Here is a 16,714-nt window from a genome sequence, read left to right on the forward strand (position 1 = left end):
CAACAGTTGGTGCGATTATTCGCAAATGGAAGAAACACAAAAGAACTGTCAATCTCCCTTGGCCTGTGGCTCCATGCAAGATCTCACCTCGTGGAGTTGCAATGATCATGAGAACGGTGAGGAATCAGCCCAGAACTACATGGGAGGATCTTGTCAATGATTCAAGGCAGCTGGGACCATAGTCACCAAGAAAACAATTGGTAACACACTACGCCGTGAAGGACTGAAATCCTGCAGCGCCCGCAAGGTCCCCCTGCTCAAGAAAGCACATATATATGCCCGTCTGAAGTTTGCCAATGAACATCTGAATGATTCAGAGGACAACTGGGTGAAAGTGTTGTGGTCAGATGAGACAAATGGAGCGCTTTGGCATCAACTCAACTCGCCGTGTTTGGAGGAGGAGGAATGCTGCCTATGACCCCAAGTACACCATCCCCACCGTCAAATATGGAGGTGGAAACATTATGCTTTGGGGGTGTTTTTCTGCTAAGGGGACAGGACAACTTCACCGCATCAAAGGGACGATGGACGGGGCCATGTACCGTCAAACCTTGGGTGAGAACCTTCCCTCAGCCAGGGCATTGAAAATGGGTCGAGGATGGATATTCCAGCATGACAATGACCCAAAACACACGGCCAAGGCAACAAAGGAGTGGCCCAAGAAGAAGCACATGAAGGTCCTGAGTGGCCTAGCCAGTCTCCAGACCTTAATCCCATAGAAAATCTGTGGAGGGAGCTGAAGTTTCGAGTTGCCAAACGTCAGCCTCGAAACCTTAATGACTTGTAGAAGATCTGCAAAGAGGAGTGGGACAAAATCCCTCCTGAGATGTGCAAACCTGGTGGCCAACTACAAGAAACGTCTGACCTCTGATTGCCAACAAAGATTTTGCCACCAAGTTCTAAGTCATGTTTTACAGAGGGGTCAAACACTTATTTCCCTCATTAAAATGCAAATCAATTTATAACATTTTTTACACATGTTTTTCTGGATTTATTTGTTGTTATTCTGTGTCTCACTGTTCAAATAAACCTACTATTAAAATTATAGACTGATCATGTCTTTGTCAGTGGGCAAACGTACAAAATCAGCAGGGGATCAAATACTTCTTTCCCTCACTGTAGGCCTCTATATTTTCAATGCCTGCATCACCCATGCATGGAAATCAGGTTGACAGGCATCTGTAATTGAAGCTGCTTTTGTGGTGAAAAAGAGAGGGTTCACTGCTCTGCCAAGTGGAATGAGCTTTACTGGAGATAAGAGGGTGACCATTGCGTAACTTGCACGAGCGAGCGGCGTGAGTCAGGACCATGTGTGGATTGGACTGATTAAGTGGAGTGGAGAGACTTGGACCACTCAGAAGGCTCCCCTCCCTCCCACCCCGGCATTAACTACATTGACCTGTCTCTCACTTCCACAAGCACGGAGTCACATGCTATATTTGTAATCATTAAATTCACTGTTATGCCAGTGCTTCTGTGTTTGCAGCCTAGGATGACACGTTGAGGCTCTTCACGGCCCTGGACCACTCGTCTATGAGCATCCTGTGTATGTGCAGTGAATGGCTTTGCTCCAAAGCCAAAGGGATGGATTGCTTTGTCTATGCCTACAAAGGTGAGGGATTTCGTTACAATGAAGTGGAAAAACAACCTTTGGCCGTGTTAACCTTACTACCAGACAGTACCAGTGGCAAGTCTTGTAGTATTTATCATTTTTCATTTACTTGTTTTAATACCCCTATAAGAGGTATTCAATTGATACCTCTATATTATGTACATGCATATTTCTCAAGGTAGATAAGGCCCCCTGTAACTATGAGGGCATGGAGTCTAGAGACCTTACACACTCTCTCCTGCGCACTCCACTGGGCTTGTTGTGGGTCATTTACATTGATGTTAAAATGTCATCAATCAGCCTGTGAACAACAAATAGCAACACTTTCAGCCTCTCTCCTGTTGGCGAGCCATGCTTTTTCACAGGGCGCTAGTCTGACTACTGCAGACCAGGAGCCAGAGCAAAGAGGGGAAAACCTGGGTGGGGATGGGACTGCTGAATTATTCAGAGTTTGAGGCATGAGTTCTAGGCAGGTCATAAATGGCTTATCCATATCCCGGGCTGCATCGCTACCGGTTCTCAGACCCGGCAACTGCAGGAGGTCTTAATAACACTGATAAAACCCAAAGAGCTCACAGGGTGACTGTCTCTGTTTCCTGTAAAAAGACTGGCTCATTGTGACAGTGGTCTGGGCCGACGTGGGCCTGGAGAGAAACATCTGTGAGGTCAGCAAGTGTGGACCTGACACACACACACACACAGCATTACTCTACTTGTCCTCTCCCACTAAGTGTCATATGAAGGTTCACTTTCAGCCACAGGACGCCATCACTCAAAAGACAGGTCCAGCTCCTTAGGAATTCCTGAGAAACTCAATGCTTCAATGATGGAGCGTCTATCCCCTATACTACTTAACCAAACAGGCATGGCTAGTCAGTAATTTACAGTACTGCATGAGAAGTAGCTGAGACGACTCAGTGTGGGTCCCGAAGGCAGTTGCGCAGTAGCTTACAAATCGCTGACCCAACTCAACCTCCACAGTCCAGGTTCCGCCCTCAACTTGAAACTTGGAATAATATCTTTCAGAAGTTCAGTTCTTATTTTAGTTTGAACTCTTGGCTCCAGCCAGGTGTATAGCTAAAGTGATATGAAAGACAGAAGTTTAAAAGAGTCTGAAAGACACTTCTCCTGCTCGACTTCCCTCTTTCCTGGGCGCTTTACCAGGCAGGTGTGGGTTCAGTTCCTCACTCTGTTTTTAGGTAGATGTCCTTTCCCTTTATCTTACAGCATGCCGGAAGCAGGAAGGCTGTTGTGGTAAAGTGCAGGAAGCTCAAGAATTGACAACTTTGCCAAGACATACAGGCTGGGATAATGCATCCCAGTAATGTGTTAAGAGAACCACTGAGAGGGAAAGGGCATCAGCGTCTAAACGCTCTGTTAGTCTGCACCAGTCAAGCGTCATGGGCTCAGTGAGGTCCAGAAGCAGCATGTGATTCAGTCAGACACAGGCTGCGTCCCAAAGGGCTCTGGTCAAAAGCAGTGCACTATGTAGGCAATAGGGTACCACTTGGGAGTCATCCACAGTCTTATCTGATATTGGCAGCTGCCATTCAATCCATAATCCATTCAAACAGCTAGGCAGAGCTTTTTTAAAGAGATTATTCCTCGGGAGCTTTAGCACCAAGGAAATAAACCTCTGAGTTTTCTTCCCACAGACTAAAGGTTGTCACCTAAAAAACTATGCTTTGTACTTATTATCCAACAGAATCTAGTGGAATAGGTCAAACTATAGTGAACATAACCTCCCTCAGCTGAGGTCTTTCAAGATGCAACTTCTCAGGTGGCCTCTTACGGAGTTATCGTGGGTCCTCCAGATGCAAAAATACTAACTGCTCATTTTGTATTCAGATGCACACAGGCAGTGAAAACACCCCCGCAAAGACCATCAGGCAAAAAACAGAATCTCTCTGAAAAAAATACATATAATTCTTTCCAATTTTTTCGCATAATTATTATTTTCTTTAACAGGAAATGTGAAATGGGTCTAAGAAACAGCGAGCGATGTGCCTTGCCTCTGCATTCTAAATGAAGCACTGTTGGGTTTGCACTAAAAGAGCTCCTTGATGAATAATGGAAATTAGTGATAGTTTAAAGAGCTTGCATTATACTGAGTACACTATACTGAGAGCTAACAGTGGGCTCCCAGCCGCCTATCATTAGGGCAATTAAAATGAGAGAGAAGGAGGAAAACACATTCCTAACTCACTACTGGTAATATGATAGTAAAAATCCATGTTGCTAAAGTTATCCTCTTCAGACCTAGCAGGTTACATTTGGATGGCATTCAAGCCAAAGTGTAAAATATTGAGGTGGTGAAAGTGACATGGAATCACATTCAACATTCATAATTCCCTGTTTCTCCACCCGGTCTGTAAAACAATTGACTGACAGTACATAGGTCCAGGAATTATTGTATTGTCCGTTGGATAACCTTCATGTTTAACTTTTTCTACACCTCGCTTGACATGCTCTTGTCCAAGTACATATAACATGCGGCATTTTGTCACAATAGCCATCTGCCTCTATGTTGCCCTCTTACCAGCAGCAGCCTCTTGTCCAAACAGCAGCCTCTGGGTGTCTTCTCTGCCCATGGCATCAGGCTTGGCACTGTGCTCTGTAAGGCATCAGGCTTGGCACTGTGCTCTTGTATTAATATGAGAAGGACTAATCACATTTTGAAATTTGATAGATGCTGTAATTAAGATAATTACATTTATTCTATTTTTAGTATTTGTTGAATACCAGCCTAATAGATCACCTAGCCTGTAAACATGCTATGTTTGTGCTTTGTCCCTCAACAGATTCCTTCAACACATCTGAAACTCCTGAATGCTCTCTTCGTCTGCTTGCAAAAAACAATCCATTGTGCTGAAATAAATGTCAATCCCAGTCAAAAAATTGATTGAATCAGTTCGCCAATAATTTAAGACAGACATGAATATTTCATGCTCATCTGTAGTGTCCCTTCTTGTCAGAGGAGGCTGGAGTGTGATGATGAAGTCAAAAAGTACAACTTCACTTCCATGTGCAGGACAGTAATAGACCCGTAATGTCTGCCTGGAACAAATCACCTGCAATGCATTATGGATGAGATTCTAAAAGGGAACAGAGACTATATTGGCTGCCATTCAGAAATGGTATTTTCTTGGGCTGGACTCACTAACGCCTATTGAAGTCAGCTTACAAAGAGGAGCTGTTCATCAGTAACTCTGGTAGGGCTCTCTCAGTAACTTTGTCCCTGTTGTCAGTGAATTCATCTTCTGACAGATTTTCAGCCATGTCCTTTTAGGATTATATATGATTTAACACATGGGAGAATTTGAAATTGGGTTCATTCCTATTTCCAAATGGTATGCCATTAGGTGCCACTGAGATGATAAATAATGTAATCAGTATAAAACCTTGTAAGGGCCTTCAAAAATAGTTCTGAAAAACATTTTAGATAGTCATGACAAAAAAAGTGTTTGTTTGTGTTTTAAATCATATACTATTTATTATTTAGCCCAGACATGGAATATTTACAAGTCTTTATTGTATCTGCAAGCGCATGCTGAGGACAAGCAGAGGGCTACTTTGCGGGATGTGTACCTGAAAACTGTTATTTATTATGGTCTTATTAGATGAACACATTTTAAATGCATCAGTTGAGTGCTTAAAGGAATATTATAAACCGGGTGGTTCGAGCCCTGAATGCTGATTGGCTGACAGCCGTGGTAGATCAGACCGTATACCACGGGTATGACAAAACATTTATTTTTACTGCTCTAATTACGTTGGTAACCAGTTTATAATAGCAATAAGGCACCTCAGGGGTTTGTGGTATATGGCCAATATTCCATGGCTAAGGGCTGTATTCAGGCACTCCGCGTTGTCATGCATAAGAACAGCCCTTAGCTGTGGTATATTGGCTATATACCACACCCCCTTGTGTCTTATTGCTTTAATAATATACATCATAGCCTACATGTAGATTACAGTGTCAATCATTTCAACCAAACCAGTAGGATTCCTGACACTTTAAATTATTCCTTTACTGAGATACACCCAAAACGATTTCCCGCATGAACGAGCCCACAGTTGTAGCGCAAACAGATTACACAGACTTGGACTGGGTAAAAGGAAACAAAAGGGGATCCATCTAAGCCTAATACAATAACAGTCCTCTGTGGAGATAACTGCAAGATTGATTTAGACATGCATGGGGGTTAATGGCAACCATTGGTTAGATTAGTGGGTCTATCTAAAATGGCTCTCCACAGGCATTAAGCCCCAGCCCTAAAAGTTACCAATGCCATTTGAGATTTCTAAACAGAGATATTAACAGTCTGAATATTTATGGCTACGTTTACACAGGCAGCCCAATTCTGATCTTTTTTTCACTAATTGGTTATTTGACCAATCAGATCAGCTCAGAATTAGGTTGCCTGTGTAAACGCAGCCGTAGTGCCACATTATTTTTTTGTGTTATTTCTTACATTATTTGCTCAGAACGTTTCTTGTATTATTACCTACAGCCGAAAATAACTTTTGGACATTAGATAGGCGGTCACTCACCGGAAATCAGAGCAGAAATTACATTTCCCTGACTTGGATCCTTTGTTTGAACTTCCCGAGGGAGCTCTAGTGATCCCAGGGGCTGCACCAAAACACCGACACCAGAGAAAGAAGAAGTAGGTCCCTAGTCAGACTCATGCGGCGTGCATACCATCCATCCCTTCCGAGTATATTACTCGCTAACGTTCAGTCCCTGGACAATAAAGTAGACGAGAGACTGCTTTTCCCTATGTACATAGTCATTCAACACTGGTCACTTTAATACTGTTTCAATACTGTTTTAACCACTTTATATGTATATACTGTATTCTAGTCATGGCTCAAGAAGCAGAGTGATGGAGTGCTGCATCAGATGACCTGGCCTCCACAATCCCCCGACCTCAACCCAATTGAGATCGTTTGGGATGAGTCGGATGGCAGAGTGAAGGAAAAGCAGCCAACAAGTGCTCAGCATATGTGGGAACTCCTTCAAGACTGTTGGAAAAGCATTCCAGGTGAAGCTGGTTGAGCGAATGCCAAGAGTGTGCAAAGCTGTCATCAAGGCAAAGGGTGGCTATTTGAAGAATCTCAAATATAAAATATATTTTGATTTGTTTAACACTTCTTTGGTAACTACATGATTCCATATGTGTTATTTCATAGTTTTGATGTCTTCATTATTCTACATTGTAAAAAATTTAGAAAATAAAGAAAAACCCTTGAATGAGTAGGTGTGTCCAAACTTTTGACCGGTAGTGTATATATATTTTTTTTAAGCCTTAAGACAATTGAGACACGGATTGTGTATGTGTGCCATTCATAGGGTGAATGAGCAAGATAAAATATTTAAGTTACTTTGAACAGGGTATGCTAGTACAGTTGAAGTCGGAAGTTTACATACACCTTAGCCAAATACATTTAAACTCTGTTTTTCACAATTCCTGACATTTAATCCTAGTAAAAATGGCCTGTCTTAGGTAAATAAGGATCACCATTTTATTTTAAGAATGTGAAATGTCAGAATAATAGTAGAGAGAATGATTTATTTCAGCTTTTATTTATTTCATCACATTCCCAGTGGGTCAGAAGTTTACATACACTCAATTAGTATTTGGTGGCATTGCCTTTAAATTGTTTAACTTGGGTCAAACATTTCGGGTAGCCTTCCACAAGCTTCCCACAATAAGTTGGGTGAATTTTGGCCCATTTCTCAAGACAGAGCTGGTGTAACTGAGTCAGGATTCTAGGCCTCCTTGCTCGCACACGCTTTTTCAGTTCTGCCCACAAATGTTCTATAGAATTGAGGTCAGGGCTTTGTGATGGCCATTCCAATACCTTGACTTTGTTGTCCTTAAGCCATTTTGCCACAACTTTGGAAGTATGCTTGGGGTCATTGTCCATTTGGAAGACCCATTTGCGACCAAGCTTTAACTTCCTGACTGATGTCTTGAGCTGTTGCTTCACTATATCCACATAATTTTCCTTCCTCATGATGCCATCTATTTTGTGAAGTGCACCAGTCCCTCCTGCAGCAAAGCACCCCCACAGCATGATGCTGCCACCCCCGTGCTTCATGGTTGGGATGGTGTTCTTCAACTTGCAAACATCCCCCCTTTTCCTCCAAACATAACGATGGTCATTTTGGCCAAACAGTTCTATTTTTATTTCATCAGACCAGAGGACATTTCTCCAAGAAGTACGATCTTTGTCCCCATGTGCAGTTGCAAACCGTAGTCTGGCTTTTTTATGCCGGTTTTGGAGCAGTGGCTTCTCCCTTGCTGAGCGGCCTTTCAGATTATGTCGATATAGGACTCGTTTTACTGTGGATATAGATACTTTTGTACCCGTTTCCTCCAGCATCTTTGAAAAGGTCCTTTGCTGTTGTTCTGGGATTTATTTGCACTTTTCGCACCAAAGTACGTTAATCTCTAGGAGACAGAACACGTCTCCTTCCTGAGCGGTATGACGGCTGCTTGGTCCCATGGTGTTTATACTTGCGTACTATTGTTTGTACAGATGAACGTGGTACCTTCAGGCGTTTGGAAATTGCTCCCAAGGATGAACCAGACTTGTGGAGGTCTACAATTTTCTTTCTGCGGTCTTGGCTGATTTCTTTTGATTTTCCCATGATGTCAAGCAAAGAGGCACTGAGTTTGAAGGTAGGCCTTGAAATACATCCACAGGTACACCTCCAATTGACTCAAATGATGTCAATTAGCCTATCAGAAGCTTCTAAAGCCATGACATCATTTTCTGGAATTTTCCAAGCTGTTTAAAGGCACAGTCAACTTAGTGTATGTAAACTTCTGACCCACTGGAATTGTGAAACAGTGAATTATAAGTGAAATAATCTGTCTGTAAACAATTGTTGGAAAAATTACTTGTGTCATGCACAAAGTAGATGTCCTAACTCACTTGCCAAAACTATAGTTTGTTAACAAGAAATTTGTGGAGTGGTTGAAAAACAAGTTTTAATGACTCCAACCTAAGTGTATGTAAACTTCCGACTTCAACTGTATGTGCCAGTCACACTGGTTTGAATGTGTCAAGAACTGCAACGCTGCTGGGTTTTTCATGCTCAACAGTTTCCTGTGTGTATCAAGAATGGTCCACCACCCAAAGGACATCCAGCCAACTTTGGGAAGCATTGTAGTCAACATGGGCCAGCATCCCTGTGGAACGCTTTCTACACTTTGTAGAGTCCATGCCCCGACGAAATGAGGCTGTTCTGAGGGTAAAAGGGATTGCAAATCAATATTAGGGAGGTGTCACTAATGTTTTATACATTCAGTGTATATTTATATTCTGGACTCTGACGGGCTCAAGTTATCCTGCCTTTCGCCCATCCTTAAAGGGTTCTCCGAATCCTGTGAAGCGTGGGAGTGGGCAGATTTCCTCGTCCTTGTCGCCAGCCGTGATTTTGGGCAGCTCCATGGTAAGAAATGTGACTGTCCCTTGTGCAAAAACAATATCCAAACCCGGAGCTCGAGTAAATGACATTACTAAGCTGCTCCCGAATGCACTACACCAGGACATGGACATCGATTCAACACTTTAGCAGGATTCTTTCTCTTCATAACTGGCTACGTGATTATTGCAGCTCAATGGGGGAAACTTGACAATTTCGATACCTTTTGGAAACAAAACACATTTTATAAGCAGGATGGGATCCACCCAAATCATTTGGGTTCCTGGATCCTTCACAGCATTAAAAGGCTGCATTGAGACAATTACTTATCAATGACCCAAGCCCAGCTCAGTTAATCTTTACCATTGTGTCGCTGAGTCATGATAATGCTTTAGCAAATGTACATTATACCAGGGGCATTGTTAGACACATTGTAAGTAACCTAATTTATGTCCCTCTAACTGCCCTAAATGCCTCTGCTGATCCTACAGCTATTGTATGCAGCAATCATGTGCCTGTGAACCAGATTTATGCTGTTAGCACTGAGGCGGTGTGCCTGAGTAGGAAGTCCACTTTGTGCAGTCACCCTGCACTAACATAAATAACATGAGAATATCTACTTCTGCTAACCTTCCCAGTAAAGCAATGAAAACAAGCAAGCATCCCAGAAAAGTGCTCAAAATAGCCTACGTTAACATATGTAGCTTAAGAAACAAGGTTCATGAAATTAATAATTTGCTAGTAACAGATTACATTCATATTCTGACTATCTCTGAAACTGACTTACATTTTACATTTACATTTTAGTCATTTAGCAGACCTTCTTAGCCAGAGCGACTTACAGTTAGTGAGTGCATACATTATTTTTTATTTTTCATACTGGCCCCCCGTGGGAATCGAACCCACAACCCTGGCGTTGCAAACGCCATGCTCTACCAACTGAGCTACATCCCTGCCGGCCATTCCCTTCCCTACCCTGGAAGACGCTGGACCAATTGTGCGCCACCCCATTGTGCGCCGCCCCATACCTTTGATGATACAGTGGTAGCAATACAAGGTTATAACATTTACAGAAAATACAGAGATGCCAGTGGTGGAGGTGTTGCTGTCTACAGTGGGGGAAAAAGTATTTAGTCAGCCACCAATTGTGCAAGTTCTCCCACTTAAAAAGATGAGAGAGGCCTGTAATTTTCATCATAGGTACACGTCAACTATGACAGACAAAATGAGATTTTTTTTTCCAGAAAATCACATTGTAGGATTTTTTATGAATTTATTTGCAAATTATGGTGGAAAATAAGTATTTGGTCAATAACAAAAGATTCTCAATACTTTGTTATATACCCTTTGTTGGCAATGACACAGGTCAAACGTTTTCTGTAAGTCTTCACAAGGTTTTCACACACTGTTGCTGGGATTTTGGCCCATTCCTCCATGCAGATCTCCTCTAGAGCAGCGATGTTTTGGGGCTGTCGCTGGGCAACACGGATTTTCAACTCCCTCCAAAGATTTTCTATGAGGTTGAGATCTGGAGACTGGCTAGGCCACTCCAGGACCTTGAAATGCTTCTTACAAAGCCACTCCTTCGTTGCTGGGCGGTGTGTTTGGGATCATTGTCATGCTGAAAGACCCAGCCACGTTTCATCTTCAATGCCCTTGCTGATGGAAGGAGGTTTTCACTAAAAATCTCACGATACATGGCCCCATTCATTCTTTCCTTTACACGGATCAGTCGTCCTGGTCCCTTTGCAGAAAAACAGCCCCAAAGCATGATGTTTCCACCCCCATGCTTCACAGTAGGTATGGTGTTCTTTGGATGCAACTCAGCATTCTTTGTCCTCCAAACACGACGAGTTGAGTTTTTACCAAAAATTTATATTTTGGTTTCATCTGACCATATGACATTCTCCCAATCCTCTTCTGGATCATCCAAATGCACTCTAGCAAACTTCAGACGGGCCTGGACATGTACTGGCTTAAGCAGGGGGACACGTCTGGCACTGCAGAATTTGAGTCCCTGGCGGCGTAGTGTGTTACTGATGGTAGACTTTGTTACTTTGGTCCCAGCTCTCTGCAGGTCATTCACTAGGTCCCCCCGTGTGGTTCTGGGATTTTTGCTCACCGTTCTTGTGATCATTTTGACCCCACGGGGTGAGATCTTGCGTGGAGCCCCAGATCGAGGGAGATTATCAGTGGTCTTGTATGTCTTCCATTTCCTAATATTTGCTCCCACAGTTGATTTCTTCAAACCAAGCTGCTTACCTATTGCAGATTCAGTCTTCCCAGCCTGGTGCAGGTCTACAGTTTTGTTTCTGGTGTCCTTCGACAGCTCTTTAGTCTTGGCCATAGTGGAGTTTGGAGTGTGACTGTTTGAGGTTGTGGACAGGTGTCTTTTATACTGATAACAAGTTCAAACAGGTGCCATTAATACAGGTAACGAGTGGAGGACAGAGGAGCCTCTTAAAGAAGAAGGTACAGGTCTGTGAGAGCCAGAAATCTTGCTTGTTTGTAATTCGCAAATAAATTCATTAAAAATCCTACAATGTGAAAAATTTCTCAATTTGTCTGTCATAGTTGACATGTACCTATGATGAAAATTACAGGCCTCTCTCATCTTTTTAAGTGGGAGAACTTGCACAATTGGTGGCTGACTAAATACTTTTTTCCCCCACTGTATATTCAGAACCACATTCCTGTAAAGATTAGAGAGGATCTCATGTTAAATACTGTTGAAGTAATATGGCTACAGGTTCATATGCCTCACCTAAAGCCCATTCTTGTGGGAAGCTGCTATAGACCACCAAGTGCTAACAGTCAGTATCTGGATAACATGTGGGAAATGCTTGATAATGTATGGGATATCAACAGAGAAGTATATTTTCTGGGTGAATTAAATATTGTCTGGCTTTCATCAAGCTGCCCACTCAAGAAAAAGCTTCAAACTGTAACCAGTGCCTGCAACCTGGTTCAGGTTATCAGTCAACCTACCAAGGTAGTTACAAACAGCACAGGAATGAAATCATCAACATGTTTGATCACATCTTTACTAATGCTGCAGAAATGTGCTTGAAAGCAGTATCCTGTCACGGATTCTGCCGAGGCTGCCCCTCCTTGCTCGGGCAGGTTTAGGCGTTCGTCGTCACCGGAGTACTAGCTGCTGCCGATCTATGTTCTATGTCTACCTGTTGTTGTCAGATTGTTTCACACCTGTTGCCCATCTTGTAATTACTCTGCCCCTATTTAACCCTGTGGCTCCCATTGTGTTCTGTGCGTGTTTGTTGTTTGTTTTCGGATGTCGTTGGTGAGCGGGTTTATTCCTCCCTGCGTGGAGGTTTTTTGATTCTTTACGTGTTTTAGTAAAGATACGTTTTCTTTGAGTTCTGTGTCCTGCGCCTGACTTCGTCCACCGCATTACAGTGACACCGTGACAGAAACACGCACCTATATGGAGTCAGCAGGAACAACTGGATCTACCGAGACGATGGAGGAACGAGTCCAACGTCAAGAGACGGTACTTCAGAATCTCGGTGCCACAATGGAACGAGTGTTCCAGATGATGGAGCGATTTGAGAGAGGTGGTATCCCTTCACCATTTCCAACCACACAACCACCTACAACACTGGCTACCACTTCGCCACCTGGGTCCAGTGGAATTCGGCTCTCGCTCCCGAGGGCATATGACGGTACACCTGCCGGGTGCCAGGGATTTCTCCTCCAGGTAGAGCTCTACCTGGCAACCATTCACCCGGCGCCCTCGGGATACGAGAACGTGTCCGCCCTCATCTCCTGTCTATCGGGGAAGGCGCTTGAGTGGGCCAACGCCGAGTGGGGAGGTATAGACTCGAGAACTGTCCGCTACGAGGATTTCACCCGCCGCTTCCGGGCGGTATTCGATCATCCACCTGAAGGGAGAGCGGCGGGAGAACGTCTGGTCCACCTATGACAGGAGATGAGGAGCGCGCAGGATTTTGCGCTGGAGTTTAAGACTTTAGCAGCCAGCGCGGGATGGAATGAGCGGGCCCTTATCGACCACTATCGTTGCAGCTTAAGGGAGGACGTCCGTCGGGAACTGGCCTGCAGGGACACCAATCTCAACCTGGACCAACTGGTGGACATGTCCATCAGGTTGGATAACCTGTTGGCAGCCCGCGGACGTTCTGATGGGGGGCTGTCCATTCCATCCCCCAGCACCTCCGAGCCTACCCCCATGGAGCTCGGAGGTGCTGCAGTTAGGGAGACTGGGAGAGGGACCGTCCCCTGCACCAAGTGTGGCCGCAGAGGACACACTGCTGGTCGGTGCTGGGGAGGGTTCTCAGGAGGTCGAGGCAGCAGGCAGAGCACTGGTCGTCCGTCTCAGGTGAGTAGGCACCCGACTAACCCAGAGCTCCCTGTAGCTAATATGTGTATTGACATTATGTTTCCAGAATTTTCTCCCCATTCCCAGCATAAGGCGCTAGTAGATTCAGGCGCGGCTGGGAATTTTATTGATCGCCAGTATGCACGTAGTCTAGGGATTCCCACAGTGTCTGTTGATAAACCTTTCCCTGTTCACGCATTAGATAGTCACCCGTTAGGGTCAGGCATAATCAGGGAGGTCACCGCTCCACTGCTGATGATGACACAGGGGGGTCATGAGGAGAGGATTAGCCTCTATCTGATTGATTCTCCTGCGTATCCTGTGGTGTTGGGACTTCCCTGGTTAACCATTCATGACCCCACGATTTCATGGCAACAGAGGGCTCTCAAGGGATGGTCCAGTCAGTGTTCAGGGAGGTGTTTAGGAGTTTCCTTGGGGGCAACTTCGGTGGAAAGTCCAAACCAGGTTTCCACCATGCACATTCCATCCGAGTATGCCGATTTGGCTATCGCCTTCAGTAAAAAGAGGGTGACTAAATTACCACCCCATCGTCCGGGGGATTGTGCGATAAATCTCCAGGTAGGAGCTGCACTTCCCCGCAGTCACGTGTATCCTTTGTCTCAGGAGGAGAAGGCGGCTGTGGAGACATATGTCACCGAATCTCTGAGGCAGGGATACATTCGGCCATCCACTTCACCCGTTTCCTCGAGTTTCTTTTTTGTGAAGAAGAAAGATGGTGGGTTATGCCCGTGCATTGATTACCGTGGCCTAAATCAGATTACCATCAAGTACAGCTATCCATTACCTCTGATAGCTAGTATGACGGAATCATTGCATGGGGCACGCTTCTTCACAAAATTGGATCTCAGGAGCGCGTACAACCTAGTGCGTATCCGCGAGGGAGATGAGTGGAAGACGGCATTTAGTACCTCCTCTGGACATTTTGAGTATCTGGTCATGCCATACGGGTTAATGAATGCTCCATCAGTTTTCCAATCATTTGTGGATGAGATTTTCAGGGACCTGCACGGACAAGGGGTAGTGGTGTATATTGATGACATCCTTATATACTCCGCTACACGGGCCGAGCATGTGTCCCTGGTGCGTAAGGTGCTTGGAAGACTGTTGGAGCATGACCTGTATGCTAAGGCAGAGAAATGCCTGTTCTTCCAGGAGTCCATCTCTTTTTTGGGGTACCATATGTCCGTGTCAGGGGTGAGGATGGAGAGTGACCGCATTTCGGCCGTGCGTAATTGGGCGACTCCTACCACGGTAAAGGAGGTGCAGCGATTTTTGGGTTTTGCCAATTACTACCGGAGATTTATCCAGGGCTTTGGTCAGGTAGCAGCTCCCATTACCTTGTTACTGAAGGGGGGGCGGTGCGTCTGCGATGGTCAGCTGAGGCGGACAGGGCTTTTAGTCGTCTGAAGGACCTGTTTACCTCGGCTCCAGTGCTGGCTCATCCGGACCCCTCCTTAGCCTTCACGGTTGAGGTGGATGCGTCCGAGGCTGGAATAGGCGCTGTACTGTCTCAGCGCTCGGGTACGCCACCTAAACTCCGCCCCTGTGCCTTCTTTTCGAAGAAGCTCAGCCCGGCGGAGCGCAACTATGATGTGGGGGACCGGGAGCTGTTGGCTGTGGTCGAAGCTCTGAAAGCGTGGAGACATTGGCTTGAGGGGGCTAAACACCCTTTTCTCATTTTGACTGACCACCGCAATCTGGAGTACATCCGGGCAGCGAGGAGATTAAACCCTCGCCAGGCAAGGTGGTCCATGTTTCTCACCCGTTTTGTTTTCACCCTTTCTTACAGGCCAGGTTCCCAGAACGCTAAGGCAGATGCTCTGTCCCGACTGTATGACACGGAGGGGAGTTCCGTGGAGCCCACTCCCATACTTCCGGAGTCGTGTCTGGTGGCACCGGTGGTGTGGGAGGTTGACGCGGAGATCGAGCGGGCGTTGCGTAACGAACCCACTCCTCCTCAGTGTCCAGAGGGTCATGTGTACGTACCGCTGGATGTCCGCGATCGGTTGATCTATTGGGCTCACACGTCACCCTCCTCTGGGCATCCTGGCATAGGTCGGACAGTGCACTGTCTTAGTGGGAAGTACTGGTGGCCCACCTTAGCTAAGGATGTGAGGGTTTATGTTTCCTCCTGCTCGGTGTGCGCCCAGTGTAAGGCTCCTAGACACCTGCCCAGAGGGAAATTGCAACCCCTACCCATTCCACAACGACCATGGTCCCACCTATCGGTGGACTTTGTGACGGATCTTCCCCCCTCACAAGGGAACACCACGATCCTGGTCGTTGTGGATCAGTTTTCTAAGTCCTGCCGCCTCATTCCGCTGCCCGGCCTCCCTACGGCCCTACAAACGGCTGAGGCCCTATTTACACACGTCTTCCGGCACTACGGGGTACCTGAGGACATAGTGTCTGATCGGGGTTCCCAGTTCACCTCTAGGGTTTGGAGGGCGTTCATGGAACGTCTGGGAGTCTCGGTCAGTCTGACCTCAGGATTTCACCCCGAGAGTAACGGGCAGGTGGAGAGAGTCAACCAGGAGGTGGGTAGGTTTCTGAGGTCGTATTGCCAGGACCAGCGGGGGGAGTGGTCGGTTTTCCTCCCCTGGGCAGAGATAGCCCAGAACTCCATCCGCCACTCCTCCACTAACCTTTCTCCATTCCAATGTGTATTAGGTTATCAGCCGGTCCTGGCACCTTGGCATCAGAGCCAGATCGAGGCACCTACGGTGGACAAGTGGTTTCGTAGCTGGTCCACTCCAGGAGTCTGAGATATGGGAGGTTCCTCCGCCCCCGCTGGACATCGAGGGGGCACCGGCGTACTCGGTTCGTCCATATTGGATTCGAGGCGTCGGGTGAGGGGCCTGCAGTATCTCGTGGAGTGCGAGGGGTACGGTCCGGAGGAACGGTGCTGGGTTCCTAGGAGGGACATCCTCGATCCCTCCATGTTGAGGGATTTCCACCGCAATCATCCCACTCGCCCCGCGCCGCGTCCTCCTGGCCGCCCCCGAGGCCGGTGTCGACGCACGGCTGGAGCCGCGCGTCAGGGGTGGGGGGGAGGGGGGGGGTACTGTCACGGATTCTGCCGAGGCTGCCCCTCCTCCTTGCTCGGGCAGGTTTTGGCGTTCGTCGTCACCGGAGTACTAGCTGCTGCCGATCTATGTTCTATGTCTACCTGTTGTTGTCAGAATGTTTCACACCTGTTGCCCATCTTGTAATTACTCCGCCCCTATTTAACCCTGTGGCTCCCATTGTGTTCTGTGCGTGTTTGTTGTTTGTTTTCGGATGT

Source organism: Coregonus clupeaformis, chromosome 13, assembly GCF_020615455.1.
Source record: "Coregonus clupeaformis isolate EN_2021a chromosome 13, ASM2061545v1, whole genome shotgun sequence".
Classification (NCBI taxonomy): Eukaryota; Metazoa; Chordata; class Actinopteri; order Salmoniformes; family Salmonidae; genus Coregonus; species Coregonus clupeaformis.